Here is a 21058-nt window from a genome sequence, read left to right as displayed (position 1 = left end):
GGCAGAATGGATCAAAAAGCAAGATCCAACAATATGCTGCATACAAGGGACATACAATTCAAAAAGAAACTCATAGATTGAAGATTAAAAGGTGGAAAACAATACTCCATCCAACAGCAACCCCCCACCACAAAAAGCAGGAGTAGCTATCCCCTTTGTAGATCAACGTTAATTAAGAGAGACAAAGAAGGCCACTACATCCTTGCAAAGGAAACAATCCAAGAGAAAGGGATAACAATCATAAATATATATGCACCAAATACTAGTGTGCCCAACTATATAAAACAAATACTAATGGACATGAAAAGATCAAATAAGTGCCAATACAATAGTAGTGGGGGGACCTCAATACCCCACTGTCACAAATAGATAGATCCATTAGACAAAAACAAATAATGAAATACTAGAACTCAATCACACTCTTGAGCAAATGAACATAAAGGTGTTTACAGAGTGTTCCGTTGCTGTGGGGAGAAAAGTAAAGGAAACCTGCTCCACTGCTGGTGGAAGTGTAGACTGGTGCAACCACTGTGGAAATCAGTATGGAGATACCTCAAAGAACTAGGATTGGAAGTGCCACTTAACCCAGCTATTCCCCTACTGGGTGTCTTCCCAAAAGAATTTAAAGAACTATACCACAGTATTATATGTGCACCCATGTCCACAGCAGCACAGCTTGTACTAGCTAAAACTTGGAAATAGCTCAATTGCCCATCAAGTGGAGACTGGATAAAGAAAATGCGTGTGTTCTATAAAATGGAGTAATTCTTTATGGTTATAAAGAATGAGAAATTATAGACAAATGGATGCACAATGAGGTGATACTCTTAAGTAAAATAAATAGGACACACATGTATAAATACTGAGTCGTTTCTCTGGTGTAAGAAACTGAAAGTGTAAACAAGGACCAAAGGTATGATAGATAATGTGAAATTGTAAGAAAAGGGGTAAAGTGGAAGGGAAGTGGGTGGGGTAGGGGAAAAGAAAGAAGGGAATGGAATTAATATGAGAAAATTTAAAAATGGAAACTAAGTCTTTGGAAATAGGAAGGGGTGGAGGATTTGAATGGAGGGCAGGGGAATGGGGAAAAAATAGATTACATAAAGGTACAAATTTCCCATGATGAATGTCATTACAGTATATACCTAAAATGTGTCAGTAAAATTAAAAAGAAAAAGAAAGCCAGCAACAGAGGAATGTACCACACACACATAGAGGTAGATAACGGGGTTTCATATAGAGGGAGCAGTATGTGAGAAAGGCCCAGAGTGCTGGAGTGTGGAGGTGTTCTGGCATGGTAAGCCTTTCAGGTGACTGTTTTGGGGGCTGTATGGTTGAGGAAGACAGAGCCTGGGCCCAGGGATGTTGAGTCAGGAGGAGATCTGGGAGTGGTTGCCCAAGCTTTGGGAAGGTGGAACTTGACTCTGAAGGCAAAGTATTCATGCATGATGGCTAATCTTCATTGTCAACTGGATTGGATTGAGAAAAGTCTAAGGAATTAGTGTGTCTTTGAGGGGTGTTTCCAGAGAAGGTTAGCATGTGGGACAGAGAGCAAACAGAGGAGGGACACCCGCCTTGAATAGGGTCAGCACTATCCAGTAAGGTGTGGGCCCAGATGGAACAAAAGCAAAAAATAGGAAGCCCAACATTACATGTTCTGGCAGTCTGCTTCCTGGCTGTCAGGAGTTTTCCTCCTCCACACCCTTCCACCTTATCACAGGCCAGAAAGCGGTGGAACCAGTTTACCATGGACTGAAATCATGAGCCAAAATAACCTTTTCTCTCTCAAATTGATTTCCTCAGGTATTTCATCACAGCATGGGAAGTTGGTTAATATATCATGCTAGATTGTAGCTCCTTCATACTCTCCATTAGATTTGTGTCCCAGAGCTTCTTCAAATGCAAGCATCATCCCAGTTAAAACTGTGCATCTGTAGCCCAAAGAGAAGTCTTTCAACCCTCATTATTTCCCACTACAGTCTCTAGACCATAGCAGCACCAAGGAGCTTACTGGAAATGTAGAAACTTGGGCCCCACACCAGGACTACTGATTCAGATTCTGCCTTTTAACAAGATTATTAGGGCATGCATTTGAGAGTTCGTGAGCCAGTAACTGGTTTTAGTAGAACATACAGCTCAGAACTGATGGCTCTTGGCAGCTTTTTAAATCCTATCTGCTGCCCACATCCTGTGGCTCTCCCACACCATTCCTGCTTCCTCCACCTTTCTCCCCGAAGCACTTAGAAATTCTTCCTGTTGCTACCACCAACAAGGTGAATGAAACAGAGGTTGCAGCCCCATTTCCCCTACCTTTGCTATTCTAAATATTTCCTATTGGGATCTCCTAGAGGTGTTTTAGAGCTTTGCTTTTCTCTACCAGGGCAAAAATGATAACTGCCCCTGCTGCTCAGGCTGGCAATTTTGCAGGAAGCACTGAACAAGTGGAGACTATGGGCCACTGGCTGGACTTCAAAAGCACCTACTGTGGTCCCAGCCTGCCAGGTACATGGGTGCAGGTGAGGGAGGAGGCAGAATACACTGGGGTTGGAATTTTCATCACAAAGGAAAGGTGTTTGATTGGTTTCAGTCCTTGGCAAGTTCTGAGGCTGCCTGACCCACATTTGTCATCCTGTTCATTTTATTCCTATCCGAGGTGGGCCATTAGACTCCTCAGATTGCTTCTGGGCAGTGGGGAAAGGACGCTGCAGTTGCAGAAGGTGAGGGACAACGTCATTTACCACTTCTAGACAAGATTGTGGCTCTGAGCACAGTTGGAACATCTTTTCAGTGTAGCTCCAGCACTAGAAAAAGATTCCCAAGATTGATGGCTTAAGTCTTTTCTATGTGTCAACAATATCAGACCCCCATTATCAACTCTGCTCACAGTGAAAGGAATCCCTGAAGAGGTTTAGAGGTTGCATGGAGAGTACTCATATCACAGGACTCTGATTCCCAAAGAATTTCAGGATATTGTGCAAGGAGTACTCCCAAAGAGTCCCGCAGAATGTGACAACTATCATTAGTCGATTGGCTTTTATTTCAGAGACATAAACATTATTTCAAGTTATACATTTTTAATTTTAGATTTATTTTCTTTGGGGACAACATATTGGGTAAAAAGAAAAAAAATGCTGTTTCAATATTCTGCAGACAGATTCCAGATCCAGGGTTATAAATTCTAGCTGCACAAAAGGAGCCAGTTGTAGAATGGTAATAATCACAATAATGACAACTGCAATTATGAATTAAAGAACACATACAATATGGCATCATGCTAGGCACATTTGTTAACCCTCAGAGTCATCATCACAGTGTATCTTGTTGGCCTTTGATCAGGCTCATTTTGCAGTTGAGAAAAATGAGGCATAAGAAAGGTAAGGGATTCAAAGTCATGCAGCTGGACAGTGGTAGATTCTGAGTTTAAAAGCTGTCTGATTCTGATGCCCTTGCTCTGTATTTCCATATGATCCTATCTTTCTGTGATTTGTACAGTCTTATTTGATTACCCCAAGGAAGAAATGATGGTCTGCATTTTGCAGATGAGATTCCGAGAGGTTCTCTAAGCTTGGGAATGGTAAGATTAAGCCATGAACCCAGACCTGCTGGCTTCGAACCTGCTCCTCATCAGTTTCTCAGGGCCCAGCAGGAAGCAGGGATCTGTGGAATGAGATGATGTTGTACTCACGGGGCTGGGCAGCTCCACCCTGCTCCCTGCACTCGGCAGGGCCTACAGCAACCCTAACTTCTGATTTTCTTTGAGAAACCAGAAGTTCAGATTTTTATGTGAAATTATCCCAATTGGGAATGTTGCCAAATCATGGACAATTTTTTCAATAAAGGATTCCATGTTTCCAAGGAAGCCCTTTGTGGAGTGATCACAGCCACCTGACAGCCCTGGTGTATACCCAGGGCTCTTGCAGCACCCGAACTGGCTTCTGATGGAAAGCAACTACCTACTTCTGCTCTCTGAGGAAAGCTGGACTCTTAAAACACCAGAGAGAGGCCTCCGAACTCACCCAGTTCCCCTCGTGAATGTACTTCCACCGGGGACCTCAGGCACTCTTAGCAATCATATCCTAGACTTCCCACCATTCTTATCTAGGTCCTTTTGGTTGTTAAAATATTAAAATATATTCAACCAGTTGGCACTGAGCTGCTATCTTGATCTCACCCCAAAGTACCTTCCCACCCTGGGACCTCCTTCAGAGCCCTAGATTTCCTTTAAACCAGTGAGTTAAGGGGAAAGCCTGGCCCTCCAGGCCACCTGGAACGTGTTCTCGTAAGTCTGCAGTGTGTGTGTGGGTTACTGTGTGAAGCACTTTCTAAATATTGGAGTATCACCCCTATCCTGTTGCTCAAAGACCTTTCTTCCTTGAGCTGACTCCTTAGTATCTTAAAGATCAGCCTTTTCCTGGTCTCCCTTGTTCATGTCCTACGCCTCCCTCCTCCTTCACTGGGTTGGACCAGAACAGGGCCCACTTTGCCCAGCTCTCTGTTTCACTACCTCCTACCTTGGGAGAGGGAGGCAGTGGGATTTTCATCCTGCAGAGAGAATGTTCTCCAAGTCCTCTGTGCATTTGATTAGATCTTTCTCTGGGATGAACAGAGCAGGCCCCTTAGGCAAAGTGCTTATTTTTAGGGAAATAGCAGATGTGTGGGGACCTGAGAACTGGTACCTCCAAATCCAGAGCCCAGGGAAGGGCAGAGAAAGAGCTTGTTATCAGGAGCAGTTATCCTTCCATGAAATGAGGGAGGGACAAAGAGGGCTTCAACTGTATCTTATCAGTTGGGATTTGATGCTTTCTATTATTTTGTGTGTGTGAAATATTTTGTTCTTATCTAGAAGAATTGGACAAAAAAATACAGATGGGAAAATCTTTCAAGCACCTTCATCCCCTTAGGGGGAGACTGGCACTCACATGCCAGGGAATAGGGTTCAGGAAAATCAGTTTTGAAATCACCAGTACCCTAGCATGGTGCAGACTGAGGGCAGATGGGAGGGAAAACAAATGTGTCAAAGGGCTGCCATTTATCTCCTAGTTGGGGCACACCCCTAAAATCATAGAATTCTACCCACTTTCCTTCTTCATTACACCTACTATTTATGGTCCATTTCTTTCTGCTAGAATGGAGAATTCACAGGGACAGGGATTGGTCTCTGTTTTATTTACTGCTGCTTCTTCTCAAGTGCCTAGGATGGCATTTGGCACATAATAGGTACTGGTCGAATATTTTTATTGTTGGGACAGTGAGAGTTTATTATATTCAACTCTTTCTGAGTGCAGAAGGGGAAGCGGAGGCCCAGAGTGGGGATGGGATTTTTTTGTGGTCTTTCAGCAGTTAGTGGCAGAGCTGAGACCCATGGGCTCTGTTCCTGATGGATTATTTGTGAGAACATTCATAACAGCCCCTTGTGGCTTAGTCCATCTTCTCCACATGCCCAAGCACTTGTGGTAACTGTGCCCATCCTGCTAACACCTGGCAGTGGGCTGTTTTGTCTTTGTGCTCTAGGACAGAAGTCCCCAACCTTTTTCGCACTAGGGACCAGTTTCATGGAAGACAGTTTTTCCAGTGACAGATGGGGGGATGTTTTGGGGATAAGTCAAACATGTTACATTTACTGCGTACTTTATTTCTATCATCACATTAAGAATTTTATTTCTAGTATTATTTAGTTATATTCACACAAGAAGCACGTGACTTCAATCCCTTGAATGCAAAGTTCACAGTAGGCTCTGGGCTCCACAAGAATCTGATGCTGTAGCTGATCTGACGGACAGCTCTTCTCAGGCAGCTGTAAATACATCCAAAACTGCATTTGCTCACCTGCTGCTCAACTCTGCGGGGTGGGGAACCTTGTTCTAGGGGACCAAAGCTTCCTGGGAAGGGGCATGAAGGGGTCTTCTGAGGGCTGCTGGTATCCTGTGTCCTGATCTTGAATCCAGCTATACAGTTGTGTCCTTTTGGTGAACATTTTTGGAGCTGTGCATTTCTGATACATTCGTATTTCTGCTTGTGTATTATATGTCCATAAAATGTTCCCTATGTAAGACAGACACTCATGTGTACACATGAACACACACACACACACACACACACACACACTGCCAAAGGCATCCTACATGCTTTGAGAGGGGTCAGTAACAGTATCTACACTCTTCTAAAGGTTTTGCTTAAGCAACTTATTTAATCTGAATGATTGTGGTGCAAGGATTTTAAAAATTTTTCCATTTTACAGATGATAAATGGCAGCACCAGAAGTTAAATAACTTTCCCAAAGTCACAAACAAGGTCATACGTGGCCAGAATTGGGGCCCAGGTCAGTTCCCCCCAGAAATACTGGGTCCTTTCAGACGGTACTGGTACTATGATACTCCTGCCTGAGGCTCCTGAAAATGACCCAGATCCACCATCAACAGTCAAGGAAGGGTTCTTGGAAGGGGAGTGATGGTGCCTGTGCACTGAAAAAGTTGTATGCTGAAGAAAGGAAAGATGCTCAGTTGGTACACTTGTCACTTTCCGTATGGGTGAGCACTTTCCCTATGGGTGCTTTCTCATAGTTTATTTTAATTTTATGTTGACAGTTCTGTGGAGTAGTGAGTTCATTCCCATTTTAAGGATGAGGAAGCTGAAGGAAATCCAGAGCCTCCCTCATGACTTGACTTGCTCAAGGTAACTTGCCCGGGAAAGGCCGAATTGAAACTCCCCCCTGCAAGCTCCTGGTGCCAACTGAATTCTCCTCGTGTCATGTTTCTGCCGGTCTGACCAACACTGCTGAGCTTTGTGTGACAAATGGACAACTTCTGGGCACTTGGGTCTGCTTTGACAGAAAAAAGTGATCTGCTGAAAGGCTCTTCCTCCTCTATGGAGCTGTGACCGCAGAGCCCCAGCTGGCCCACCCAGTGGCTGTGGCCCAGTCCTGTGCCTTCCACCCCTCTCAGAAACCCAGACCTCAGCTTTTGCAGAGATTGCCTTCAGCCACACAAACTGGTGCCCCTGGGGTAGGAACAGGCTCCTTCTGCCTTGAACCTGGCCACCCTCAGCTTGCCAAGGCCCCCCTTGGCCTCCACTTGCCCACCTCAGGCTCCTGGGGAATAAATACCTTTCACTGTGTTTCTTTAAACTGATCATCAATTCCCCCTTTATGAAAATTAACACTGGATAGAAAATGTCTTGAAAAATACATCAAGGTGAGGCAAATGGCCTTTTGAGATCAATGCCAGGCACACACAGTTTTGGGCAGACTTCATTTGATTCCTTCTCCAAACCTGGGCCAGGGAGCCAAAGAATAGCAGGAGCCCAGAGTCAAGTAGATTTCTTCTGAGTAATCACATCCCCTGTGGCCTCCCAGGGGAGCCATGTTCTGGGGTCTTTGCCCCTGCCCTTGAACCTCTCATCTCCTTCCACACTGCTCTCTTCAAGGTATTTCCACTTAATTTTGTTTAGAAATTTGAAAAGTAAGTAAAAGTGCACTATGATTACAGACTTCATTTAAAGGTTTGATTTAGGTTTCTCTCTGTTCTTATATCAAAGATAAAGTAGAAGTGGTGGTATCATGTTCGGGTAATGAGATTTTATATTAAAAAGAATAAATTAAGCTCATAAAACTGTAGGTGGAAGGGCCAGGCGAGGCCAACACCCTCATGGAGAGAATCTATACATTTCTGTAACAAGTATCTGCCACGATTAGGAGTCCAAGTACGGGTCTGGACTTTCAAGTCAAGGGCAGACTTTCTAGTTACTTTTTCAAAATTGTCTACCATAGGTTCACAGGAATGAGATTCTACGGACCCAGGGGTCCCTAAGGATTGTGCAATTGCTCTCCCTTTACAACTTATTAGCTGTGTTACTGTGGGCAAGTGGCTTCACCTCTCTGATGCTCCCTTTCTTCTTCTCTAAAGTGGAGATCATAGTAATTACCACCCAGAGCTCTTATGGCTGTCATAGGAGATGTGCCTGTGAGGCATGCAGAGCCAACTCCCAAAGAATGCTAATCACAATAACTTTTTGAGTAGCATTTTTCTGATCAGTCAAATGAGAATATCATTATCTATTTAGCAATGCTATCATCATCAAATGAAAGAGGAAAGCTAAGAGTTTAGTATGAACAAGAAGAACCCTATAACTATTAGTTCATAGAGTAATTATTGTTCATTCCAGCCAGGCCCAGGGAAGAATTTCCATGTCTTTCAAGAGGGGCCTAATCTGTGTTAGACACTATAGAAAGAGCATGGTGGAAATAGAAATTCCAACCTTCCTTCTCCCTCTTCCCACTCCACCCCCCATTCCTTCTGTGTGAGCAATAAAACAAAATACAAAGAACAGGAATCAAATAAAGACTCTGAAACCCAGCCGTCTGTGGTCATTTTAAAACAGATCCTTTTTGAAAAGCTAGGTGACATTTTCCTTTAACGCCTGATTTTTTTTTAATGCCGGCTGCATTTTTTAAGCACCCAGCCGGCTTGTAACTAGCTCAGGCAGTACAGTAGCTGCACCGACTATACCATTTGATCATTAATTTATCACAGTTCTAGCAGTTTGTCTGACAGGTGATAGCACTTTCATCTAATGAGCCCACAGCTAGGGTGGGGGCCCTGAGCTCAGGCTGGCCAGCCTGCAGGCCAAGGGCTATGCTCACACTCTGCCAGGCTGTCTTCGTTCCTGGGGCCATGGAGGGCCCCAGGATTGGCTGCTGCTGAGAGGCTGGTGCCTGGCACAGTGGATAAAGCTCAGAAGGACTCCTCAGTGGGCCCAGGGCATGAAGACTGTTTGGGAGAGACTCCAGCTTCTGTCAGTGGATCACCGTGTTGGTCAGGGCAGGCTTGGTTAGGCCGCAATAACAAACAGCCCCATCCCCAATCTCAGAAGCTGCCAACATCAAAGCTGACTTTTCTTTCCTGCTTTGTGTCATCTGCAGGGTGCAGAGTGTGGTCTGTCTAACTCAGCTCCTCTGGGTCCTACTTGTGGGAGCTCCGTCTTGCAGAGGCAGAGAAGATGTGGCAAGCCATGCACTGTCTTGAAGCTTCTGTTCCAAGTAACATGTTGCTCTCTCTCACGTTTCATTGGCCAAAGCTACTCACATGTCACAGGCAAATTCAAGTGGATAAAGAATTATGATTTGACCATATTCCCAAAATAAGAAAAGCAGATACTTGTTAACAATCCTGCTCTCACTGTCATAATACTGCTTGTAAGAACAGTTCTCCCTGCCCCATGTGCCCTGGATCTCTGGTCTAGGTACTTTTCTCCGAGTTCTACCACTGCCTGATTACCCTGATCATTTGCTTTCTTCTCAGTGCCATCCTGACACCTATTCTGGGCTCTCAGCCCTAGTGGACCTTGTGCTTTAGAGCTACTTTCTAGAGAGTTTCCCTTTCTAATGACTGGAAATAGTGGAGATCAGAAGTGGCCCTGAGCACCCTCCTCTGACACTGGACCATTTCCCTCTTCCTGTACCCTACCTATCACACATCTGGAGTAGACCAGATGGCCCAACAAACTCCAGGACCTGGGTTGATGGGGTTATCCTGGGGGCTGGCCACAGTTCAAAGAAGGCAGCTTGGCCGATCATTGGTGTCAGTGTAGGTTCCCGTGAACTTAGGCCACCTGAATGGCACTGACTCATTGGTTTGGTATGACTCAATTGTTTATATGACAGGGACTTGAAAAAGAAAACTTGTCTAGGGTCTTATATACCTTAAAGGGTGACCTGTTTTCTCCTTCTTCTCTGGCTTTATTTACATCTGCTGTGTTCCCAGCAGCAGAGAGGAATTTGAGAGCCCCCTGTGGATTCCCATCACACTGAAAAGACCATCTTACATCTTAGTGGCCTGCAAGGCTGCCATGTGGGCTCTCCGCTGCCACTCTGTGGAGTCCCTCGGGGAGCTTTTGAAACTCCCTTTCCTCTTCTCTAAGAGTGGAGATCATATTAATTACCACCCAGAGCTCTTGTGGTGATTATAGGAGATTATAGGGTGGCCTGGCCTCATCCTACACCAATGACATCAGACTCTCTTGGGATGGGGCTCGAGGGTAGTATGTTTTGAAAAGGTAACACAAATGTGTGGCTCGGGATGGGAACCTCAGACCCCCAAGGTCTGGCTTTCTGCCCCTCAACTCTGAGGTCATTCTCTTCCTCATTTCTTATGCATTTTCACGCTTCTTTTTCATTTTCTCCAAAGTGTAAAGCTGCCCTTCTCGATCGCCCTCCAGTGCCTCCAATACATTTGCGTTGACTGTTCCCTCTGTCTGAAATATTATCTTCCCTCAAATATTGGCTTGGGTTCTGTTTTGCTGTTGTTCATTTCTCAGCTCAAGTGTTTTTTCATGAGAGCGCTTCCCTGACTTTCCAGTGTTGCTCTGCCATCCTCTCCCCATCGTATTTGGAGTTTAATATCTCACCTATTCCTGCTTATTTACTTGGTAAATTATTATGTAGTGTGTATTTTTTCTACTAGAATATACTTCATGTGGGCACACTGTTTGCTAGCTTTGTTCATCCTGTATCCACCATATTCTCAACACCTGGCATCTTGCTCAATAAATAGTTATTGTGTGAATCCACGCAAAACCTAATATTTATAGAACTTTCTTTTCCCCCTGAGGTTTGGAGTCTTTGTAGATTATTTTCAGAATTTTTAATTCTGGGAAAAACTGTGTCTCTTTTGAACGACTGGTAAGAGCTGTTCTTTGAATAGGTAATTGTCCAACTTGTGTAATTCCGGAATAATAAATTTAGCCTCAAGTTTCCTGGGATCCAAGGCAAAAAAGGGTCAGATTAACCACAGAAACTATGTTGGTCCATGTGGCTGGTATATTTGCCTCTTTCTCCTCCTTCCTCATGGTCTTTGATTTTCCATGTCTATTTTCACAGCATCTGATTACAAGCTGTCTCAAATCCTTTTTGGAAGCAGGCAGAATATAAATAGCTAGGAACACAAACAACTGATTCATGTGTGTCATGCCTATTTTACAGACATGCAATACAAGTCCTGGGCAGGTGGGTTGGCTTGCCTGAGGTCACAGAGCTTGGGCAGCAACCCACATCCCTTGAATTCCAGGCCAATTTGCCCTTTCCTGAATTATAGCAGAAGGGTCATACCCTGTGTTTTATTTTTGCTTCTAAAAGTCCTAACACAATGTTGGGGAATCTCATATTATTAATACTTCTTTAAGGAAATTGAAACCCAGAGAGATGAAGTACTGGTCTCCAGCTGCCCAGCAAGCTAGAAACTCAAACACACCAAGGTTCTTGCTGTATTCCAGTTCTCCAGAAAGAATAGCTGGGCACTCCATTAGCATAGCTTTGTCCCAGCAGGAAGCTTGATTGTTCCCTGATAGCTCACTATATGCTGAGGATGAGATACCAGCTGTGACACTTGCATAGCTGGAAGAGGAACAGGAACCATTCTCTAATTATCTGCTCAGCGGCCACAATGACTCTGTCTGGAAATTGTCACCAGGTAGGGAAATGCCAAGGAGAGGGCGGGAAGTGGCGTCAATCTCTGGATTCACTCAACATACCCACCTGACAGATTCTCGACCTAGTACACAGATCTCTTTATTGAAAGGAGTAATTATGAGCTGAAACCACACTCCAGCTCCTCCAACACTGAGGAGTGAGAGGAAGCCACACAATTAGAAGGCAAAGCAATTAGAAGCCAAGGACATGGTTTTGTCAATAGTATAGAAATAACTCCTGCTAATTATGAAATACCTGGTATGTTTCAGGCCCTGTGCTTGACACAGCAGAAGTGTTTTCTTGTTGAATTTTCTCTCTTCAGAGGGGATTATTGTTTCTTACCCTGCGTGTTGGGAAACTGAGGCTCAGAGAACTTGGAATGGCTTGCTGGAATGAATTGCAGTCAGAATGATTTCCAGGGTACTTTGCAAGGGCCAAGGAGTGTTCTAGTGTTTTTGTTTTATAAACTCATTGCCCACAAGGGTGGTCTATCATCAGCCCCATTCGTAGGGAAGACTGAGGAGTGAGGAAGTAAGGTGACCTGCCCAGAGTCACACAGTGGCAGTGTCTGGTTTTGAACCCTGGAAGGTCAGACTATACCCTTAAGCCCTGGTTCATGCCCTGGCTTAATAAATGCCTCCCAGCCCAGAGATTCCATTCTGACCAACCCAGCTCCAAACTCTCCTCAGCTCTGTTTCCCCTGGCTGGAGAGTGCCCTACCTCTCCTGAGGATTCTTTAGGTAATGGTTTAATCTAAGACAGAAGCAATTTTTGGCCCATCCAATAGGTTCCTGGATTGCTGGGAACCCTCAGAGGCCTCCAGTGTCTGTTGTTTGATAAATGTCTGAGGCCATCAGAGAAGAGTGACTGGCTCAGCCTTGAGCATCTGGAAGGGGGCAGATAGCCCTTCTGCATGGGGCAGACCACGCCCAGCCTTGTGGCAAACTGGGATGGCTGAAGCTAACTCTGGGAAAATTTCTTTGAGAAGTTGTGCAGATAGATTTCTTAATGCTCAAAAACAAGCTGGGGATAGGAATAGCTGAGATTCTCTGAGAACTCTGCTCCCCTCCCCCCTCAGCACGAGTGTTGAAGGCCATGTTGGTTTGCCACCGCAAGGATGAACTGATGGATGTTAGGGGGCTGCCTCAGCCTGTCTCACCTGGAGCCACTCCTTGTTCCAAGTCAGAGCCAGGCAGCATGGCAAGCAGGAATAGTTCTAGCCTTTCCATACCTCAGCTGGAGACAGCCCTATTCTTGAGGCGCAGTGCACTCTGCTGCAGGTATGGATGTGACATTCTTCTTTTTATGTCCCTGAAATCCAGGCTTGTTCATCCTAAACCACATACAGGCCAGCCCAGGCTGTTGGTTAAGATGCACTGGAGAATAATTCGTAATGGTTTCTAATTAACACAAAGCAGTGGCGATTTGCATGCAAAGCCCCTGGAAAGTTGGTTTTATTTCAAAGGCTGAATCTGCCCCTACAGTTTTGTGTTTGGGCTTTGATCTGTGTGTCTTTTCAAGGGTGGCACAAGAGGGGATGTCAGCATAGCTCCCTTCCTAGAATGAAGCATTCTTCCTTCTACCCTTTCTGCACTCATCCCTGACCATGAGTCTCAAGGTAGCTTGCATGGTTTTATGGCCCCCTTGACTCTTACAGTCCAAGTAACAGCAGTGGTAGCTTCAGTACGTGGCACCTGGTGCCCTTGGGTACACCAGTGGTTTTCATCCAGGAGAGTCAGGATCACCATCTCTGGGGACTTTGCAATGTCTGGGGTTATTTTTTAAAATTACTTTTTAATTTACTTTAATTTCTTTAAAGATGTTCAGTTTCACAGAAAAAAAAGATGCATTTCATATACTCCATCTCTTTGCAACATACAGCCTTCACCTTACCAACATCCAACATCCTCACTGTTCATTGCTGCAAAGGTGAAGGCACCTGAACAAGCCACTAGCCCTGGAGCCGCACAGCCTTGCGCTTGGCATCATGTGCTGTGTGCAGACACGTATGTGATAACATGTATTATAACTATTATGCACCATGGTTCTGTACTCTGCCCATTCTCCCCCTAAACCCAGGAATCCACCGATCTGCATAGTTTTGCTTTTCCAGAATGCCACAATAGTTGGAATCACTCAATGTGTAGGAGAAACACATTCTTAACCCACTGCATGTGCTGGGGATGGGGAAGTATCTATGATTTTATGCTGATTAATTCAAGATTCTGGCAAGTATTCTTCAAAAAATTAAACATAGGATTACCATATGACTCCACAGTCCCACTTCTGGGTATACATGCAAAAGAACTGAGAGCAGGGTCTCAAGCAGACATTTGTACACCTGTGTTTATAGCAGCACTAATTGCAACAGCCAAGAAGAAGAAGCACACCAGTTTTCCATCAAGAGATGAATGGATGGATGATAAAAATGTGGTGTAAACACACGATGGAACATTATTCAGCACCCCCAAAAGAAGGAGATTCTGACACATGCCAGCCACAACATGGATGAAACTGAAGGACAGAACACCAGTCACAGATACTATGTGATTCTACTTGTACGTGGTTCCTGGAGTACTCAAACTCAAAGAGATGGCAAAAGCGGAATTGGAGTTATCTGGAAATAAAGAGAAGGAAATGGAGAGTTGTTTAAAGGGCACAACCATAAATTCAAGGTTGGTTGTATAACATTGTTAATAAACAACGCTACTGAATTTGACTTGAAAATAATTAAGTGGAAAATTTTATGCTGTGTGTATTTTATCACAGTGTAAAAAAATGACGCTAGCAAGGAGGATCTGGGCATAAACAAGGACCCTGCAGGTTAGTGGAGGAGCCTGGAGGCCCTCAAAAAGGGATGGAGTTCCTGTTAGTGGTGCTGCAGGAGGAGCCCTGGCTCTGAGCCTGGAGCTGCCTGGGCAGAGTGCAGTCTGCTTCAGGGCCAGGCAGCACCCACAGTTAGCAGCCACTTGGAGGCTGGCACTGCTGGAACTGGGGAGGAGGAGCAAGGAAGTAAGAAGAGAATCGAGCTTGCCAAAAGCCCCTTCCTGAACACTCCAGCCATCCAGGTGGGGTCCTCCCTGCGCCAGGAGTGAAGCTCTCCAGAGCCTGGAGCAGCATGCAGAAGACCTTAGGTTCTGCAGGAGTTTGTGCAGTGGATGAATGACCTCACAACTGAAGCCCAAATTAATCTCCAAAGAGTCACCTCCAGGTGTCAGTGTCAGTCCCTGGTCCTCCCCTTCCCAAAGCTCCTGCAGAGAAGGAGGTTGGGACGCCTCCACGTAGCTCTGGCATCCTAAGCCCTGGACTCCAGCTTCATTTCATACATATTCCACTGCAGACTTCATCCTTCTCCAAAGATGCCCTGGGCTTTCTCACCCCCATGACTTTTATTTATCCACAAAGTTTCAGCATCTGTAAAATGCGTAAAGATAAAAGGCTTGCCTCCTTCCAGGTACAGAAGATTTGAGGCAGGGACGGGGTGGAATGTATGGGAGAAGACATGGTCCCCAAACCTTGCTGGAGTCTGTGTGCCTGATGTGAAAGAGGGGAAAGTGAAGCATGGCAGGACCACCTGCTTCTCAGCCTCAGGACAGTTGCTGGAGCCTGACCCACCCTGGTGGGTCGTGAAGAGTGTGTGTGTAGGAAGCAGGGTCACAGCCTTCCCAGGACTTGGTCCCCTCGCCTTCTGCCAAAGACTCAGTGGACAGGCCCTGAGATGGCTGTCATGGTGCCAGGGATGTGGAGGGGACAGTGGACAGTTGAATCAGGCCCTCAGGGCCTGAGCCTACCTCAGTCCAGAGTAGGAGCCCTAGTAGTCAGCTGGGTGATGTGAAACTCAGCAAAAGGCACAGGCTGATCAGGGCAGCAGGGCACAGCAGTCAAGACTGCAGCCTCTGGAGTTAGTCAGGTTCAACTCCTGACTGTTCCACCTGCCACAATCTTGGACGTGTCCTCCAACCTATCTGTAGCTGAGTTTCCCCATCCGTAGACTCCATTAGACTGAATCAGTGTGAAGATTCAAATGGTCATTGTCAGGAAAAGTACCTTTTGGTTCAGTGCTGGACACAAAGTTGAGCCCTTATGAGATGTGGGATATTCTTATTAACATCTACTTTTATTATTGATGTGATAATGATACATACTTCATAGTTCTCTAAGGATAACAAAAACATGTGCACTGGCTACTAAATGAAGGAGTTGGGTGAATGGAGCGATTCCCCCACTTTATGTAGAGCAGTAGGTGTGAGGAGGGGCTAACATTAATGCATGGCAACACAAATGGACAACGTATATGGATTGTCTTTTTTAGTGCTCTCAGTCATGCTGGCTGGGAGATGGAAAGATGCCCATGTTGCAGATATGGAAACTGGGGCTCAGAGACTTGCTCCCAGCCAGCAAGTAGTAGAATTGGGATGGAATCTAGATCTGGCTGGCTTAAGTTAATTAGGGCCAAAGCTCCATAGGTGGAAAGGGAGGCCTAAGGAAGAAAAGCCCTTGTGTGGGGAAGGAGAGGATCCATTGTCCACCCAATACATAGGGCTTGACAATTCCTCCATTCTTTGAAGAACAGGTCTGGCTCTGTCCCAGCCTGGTGTCTCCTCATCCTTGAGATGGGCTTTCTAGTGGGCAGCACCAAAGAGCTTCTGTGCACTGGGAAGATGCTGAAGGCAAAGAGGAGGGCAGTTGTGTGCAAGGCCAGAGGAACAGAGTCAGTTGAGTCAGCGAGTCCCCAGGAGGAGCTGAGCTCCTGCCATGGCTCCTTTCCATGGCCCACCATGTCCTTTCATGTCCATCACCCATGAAGGTCAGCAGGGCCCTATTTCACAGATGGGAAAACTGAGGCTCAGAAAGAAAGTGACTTGCACAAAGCAACACAAGGAGCTGGTGGCAGAATGGGTCTTGGGGCATGGGCTGTCCACACCCAAGGCTAGAGATGGTCCTTCTGCTTGGTCTCTTGGCTCCCACATACACCAAAGTGTCCCTTGATCCCAGCCTCTGCATGCTTGGCTACCTTTGGCTCTGAGGTCACCACTGATGCTTATGTTTTCTCTGGCTACTCCAGAATGTGCCAATTTCATGAGTGGGCATTGAATCAAAGTCAGATATTTGGGTATGAAGAAGAGGTAGATGGAGTCTACTTGAGGAGAGAGCTTGCAGTGCAAGGGGGCCTGGGGCCCTTGCTAGCTTATTCAGTGTCTGAAAATTAACTACCTCCTGCAGGACAAATGCAGCTCCCAGACCAGGTGCTCTGTTGGGAGCGTGGAGTGGAAGCCAAATCTGTCCTTGCATTAGGGCTATCAGGGATGCGGAGAGGTAGTGGACAACCTGCACAACTGTGCACAGTGGTCCTGAGGAATATGGTGCCCCAGAGCCCAGAAGCTGAGCTGTGTCACAACCCTCCTCTTAGACCTCCCCTACCTCTGCCCTCAGATCTGAGCCCAGCAAGTGGCCCCAGGTTAGCCAGCTTTGAAGCAGAGCAGATTTTCTAAAATTGGAGAGACTGGAGGGGTTGACAGAAATCACCTCAACTCTTCTGATGTTAGGCAGGGCAACTGAGGCCCAGAGAGAGCCATCGTGTGCCAGTGGCCACCCACCATATTACTCACCATGTGCAGGGCTGGCTGTCCCCTTCCCCACTGAGGACAGTGTGGATCAGGGAGTCATGGGAAGGACTCTTCCCCTGCTCTGCCATGTCAGGTTTTCATTAAGGTTTTGCGTAAGGCTGCATTCCGTCAAAAGCTTTGCAAAAGAATATCTCCAAACTCTGGGTGCAGTGTACCCTAAAACTAGCCTCCAGCCAGAGTCCCCCTTTCCCCTGCCTGCATGGTAGAAGGTGTACCAATCAGCAAACTTGGACAGGTCCCTTCGCCTCTGAAAGCCCCCTCTGGTACAGCCTTCTTTGGGTTGTGAAGAGTGAGATGGGTCACAGAGATCAGCAAACATACACGGCAGGGACACAAATGGGGTGGCTCATGGGACCATGTGGGGTGCTCTATGACTTTGACTTCAGAGGTTTTCTACCAACTCATCACAATATCTTTACCACCTCGAAGAGCAAAGTGGCCAAGCCTCATGGATTCACCCAGTCATTCTCAGATCTCCTCCCTCATGATGGCCTCCTGGGTTAGGACTATGAGTCCTCCATGGATTGTACCCTCTGGCTGGCAGGGAACATTTCCTGTCCTCTACAATAATACTTTCCAGTAGAAACTTACTGTGATCTGTGAATGTACAGTCATTTAAAACTCTAAGCAAGATGGAATGGGTGAAATGTGTTTAAAAATAAACTGTACTTAACTCAATATGTGTACATGATTATTGTTTCAACAAGTCATCAATGTAAAACATTAATGAGAAATTTTTACATTGCTTTCACTTGGTTTTCCATACCCCATTTTAATTTGGGCCAACTGCATTTCAAATACTTAAGAAGCACACGTGGACAGAGGCTTCCCTGGACAGCATAGTTCTAAACATCTCTTTCCTTCTCACTAGGCCACTTCAGGTGAATCCTTCTCTGAGCTGCCAGCATGACATTTGTATAAGGGCACTCAATTAGGTCAGGAGTAAAAGATCTTGGGCATCGCTTCTTTTTCTTTCTGAACTGGTGGCAAACAATAATCATGGATAGCCAATCATTCATGGCCATCTTTTTCACTGAGCCTGGGCCTAGCCTGTTTTTCTTACACCAACAGACATTAACATACTTTTGCAGTTGGCAATTTGAAGGAACTCTCTTTGCCACATTGCATCTTGATGTTTTCAATGGGCTTGTGGTTCAGACAAAGACCTAGAGTCTGGGTTTCTGCCAGTGACTTGGTTCATATCTAGAAGCCCGCCTGCCTCCTTCCTCCACTTAGGTCTTGCACCATTCAGACCACAGAGGCCTTCCTCCCATAGGTGCACTCCTCTCAGGTGCTTTTGTTCTGTTCAGTCTTGAACTATCAGTGTCTTGGGAACACAGCTACATGCCAGGCCTAGGGACAGGCAGGGTCCCGGGTGTGCTGTCACCTGTGATCACGTGGATATCTTCTTCTATTGGGCCAAACTTATGCAGGGGCTATTGATCCATCCTGGTAGGCACAAGAAACGGATCTCCAATTAGACAGGAAGCGTTAGGAGGGCAGAAACTGAGACCAACACCCAGGAAACCATCACTATAACCTTCCTGCTTCAGTTATTGAGAGTCAGGACATCACAAAGCTTTTCTTCCTATTTGAATATTTTCCATCATTGCTGGTTGTCCTTTCTCTTTACAGCTTTTCTTATTTAATTTTTTTATGTAAAAGTTTTCTAACATTAGTCCTGTATACTCTTGTTGCCTTAAGACCTCTAAACATGAGGACATAAAATATGAATATTAACTATAGTTCTGTAGTTTGGTATGTTGAGAATATGTTCAAGACCCATGACATGTGGAGGGCACTCTGTCCTTACACTGAATGTTCCCTGGAGCTCTGGTTTTTCCTGCATCCTGTCTGCATGTGAGAGTTTCCCTCTTATTTCCCCTTGCGGATGTGGGCTGCCACTTTAGCTTCCTGATGTACACACTACTGAAACACTGCCTCTCACCCTAATTTGCTGCTTCTGCAGATTTAGCTAAAAACCACATTACTACTGTTTTTAGAATTATCAGGTACAAGCAATTAGACCCTAAGAAGGAACCCATGTGGATAGGGTAACCATGGTTTACAGATGTGTTTTGAATTGCTGAGGTTATGAAGTAGTTAAATTCGGAGTAACTTCCTCTCAGTACTACACAGTTTAACATTTAGGAGTCTCTTAAGTGTTTCCAAGAGCATTTTAGAGTTGGTTCTTATGCTGTTAGTATATAGTGGGTGGACAATAAATATCCCTATGGATACATAGGGCTAGATCTGGCTTGATCAGAAGAATTCAAGGACGAAGGGCATGCTGGGCTGGGGCACTCAAGGATGGCTCGCTGGACAAGGTGAGATGAAGCATGAAAACAAGGAGAGCAAGACAATTTCCAGGCAGAGGCCATTGCAGAGGCAGGACAACCAGTGATCGTATTTCAGCAATAATAAGTAATGGCAAAAGCATGTGGGACTCTCTTTGCCCATTAAAACAGTTCACTGTTCCCCTTGCCTGGCCTGAGCACAGATTCCTCCTTAGGGCCAGTTTGGAGACCCTCGGGGAACTTAATTTTGCCATCTGTAAAATGGGCTTCTTGGCTCTTCTGACAAAGAGAGGATGGAGAACTGCTTTGGCAGCCTTCGTGTGCTCTAAAGATGAAAGCATAAGGGACATTGATGATTTCAATTGCACGTCCACTCTGGTACAATTTATTTCTATTTTAAAACATAATGCTGTTTACATGTGCTATTTTAACCAAACCATGTAATACATTTTAGGTTACAATATCTTGTATTTTCCAAAAATGGCCTCAATAATCTCTCGGCCTGCACTATCTAGAACATGCCACCCCGCACCAAGAGTTAGGGTCTAATTCTCCCACTGAGCCTGAGCCCTCTCGTGACTGCTTCTAACCAGCAGCATGCAGCAGCATTGGTGACTTTCTAGTCCAGGCCATGAAAGGCAATGCTACTCATACATTGTTTGTTGGAACACTGGCCTGCTTGCATCTCTCCCAGGAAGTCTGAGTATCCTAAGGATGTCACATGGTTAAGAAGCCAATCCTTCTGGAGAGATCCCAGGTCTCAGGTCCTTTGTGATGAAATCCTCATCTTCAGCTTCTTCCAGACTTGTCCCAGTGCACACTCAGTTACAATTTAATTTTTGATTACATACAGAATACATGACTGTACAGACACGCCTATCACAGCTTACAATTAAGTTCATTTGCCCACTGTCTTGCAATCCTGGCCCCTACTCTATTTCCCGGATACAGTCTCTGCTACTACATTGTTAGGAATTCTTCCACACATGCTTCTGTGTATTTACATAAATATTTTTGTCTCTATGGAAGCATAAGTGTTCTCCTGTGTTGTTTTAATACATATAGTCTGAAAGGACTCACGTGGTTTTCAGCCAACAATGTGTCTTCATGTTTGTTCCTTGGGAGAATGTAGAGCCTCAATATCCTCTCAATGGCTCCACGAAGCTCCATGGAATGGCTGTGTGTAGTTCAATTAGGCACTCTACACCTGATGGACATTTAAGTTGTCCTCAGTGTTTCAGCCTTTGTAGATCATATGGTCATGACCACCTTTGCAGATGCCTCTTTAGACACAGTGGTGAGCTTTTCCTGGAATGGCCACAAAAAAGGCGTCATTACTCGGCTACAGGATCTATGCATGTTTTAGATTTCAGTAGCCACTCTTCAAATTGACCTTCAACTTAACTGTGCTGCCTTCTGCTCTCATCAGCAGTAGCAGACTGTGGCCTTTTGTCTTCATCCTCAGCTGGTCCAGGTGTCAGACCTGGGTAAGGGGTCCCCGCTCTCAGGCTGTGCCTCAGAAGACCCAGCTCCATTCCTCCTTATAGCCATGCCCACTTCACTGGAGGAGGAGTCTTGGGAGCCAGTGCTTTGGTATTTACAGTGTCAGCGGAGATTCTAGTACAGAGCTTGTGCCCCATGTCAGGATGATGCTCTGGTACCTGGAGCTCCTG

The sequence above is a fragment of the Fukomys damarensis genome, unplaced genomic scaffold (genome assembly GCF_012274545.1).
Source record: "Fukomys damarensis isolate Sample0158 unplaced genomic scaffold, DMR_v1.0_HiC HiC_scaffold_32, whole genome shotgun sequence".
In the NCBI taxonomy this organism is placed as follows: Eukaryota; Metazoa; Chordata; class Mammalia; order Rodentia; family Bathyergidae; genus Fukomys; species Fukomys damarensis.
This window is presented reverse-complemented; position numbering follows the sequence as displayed.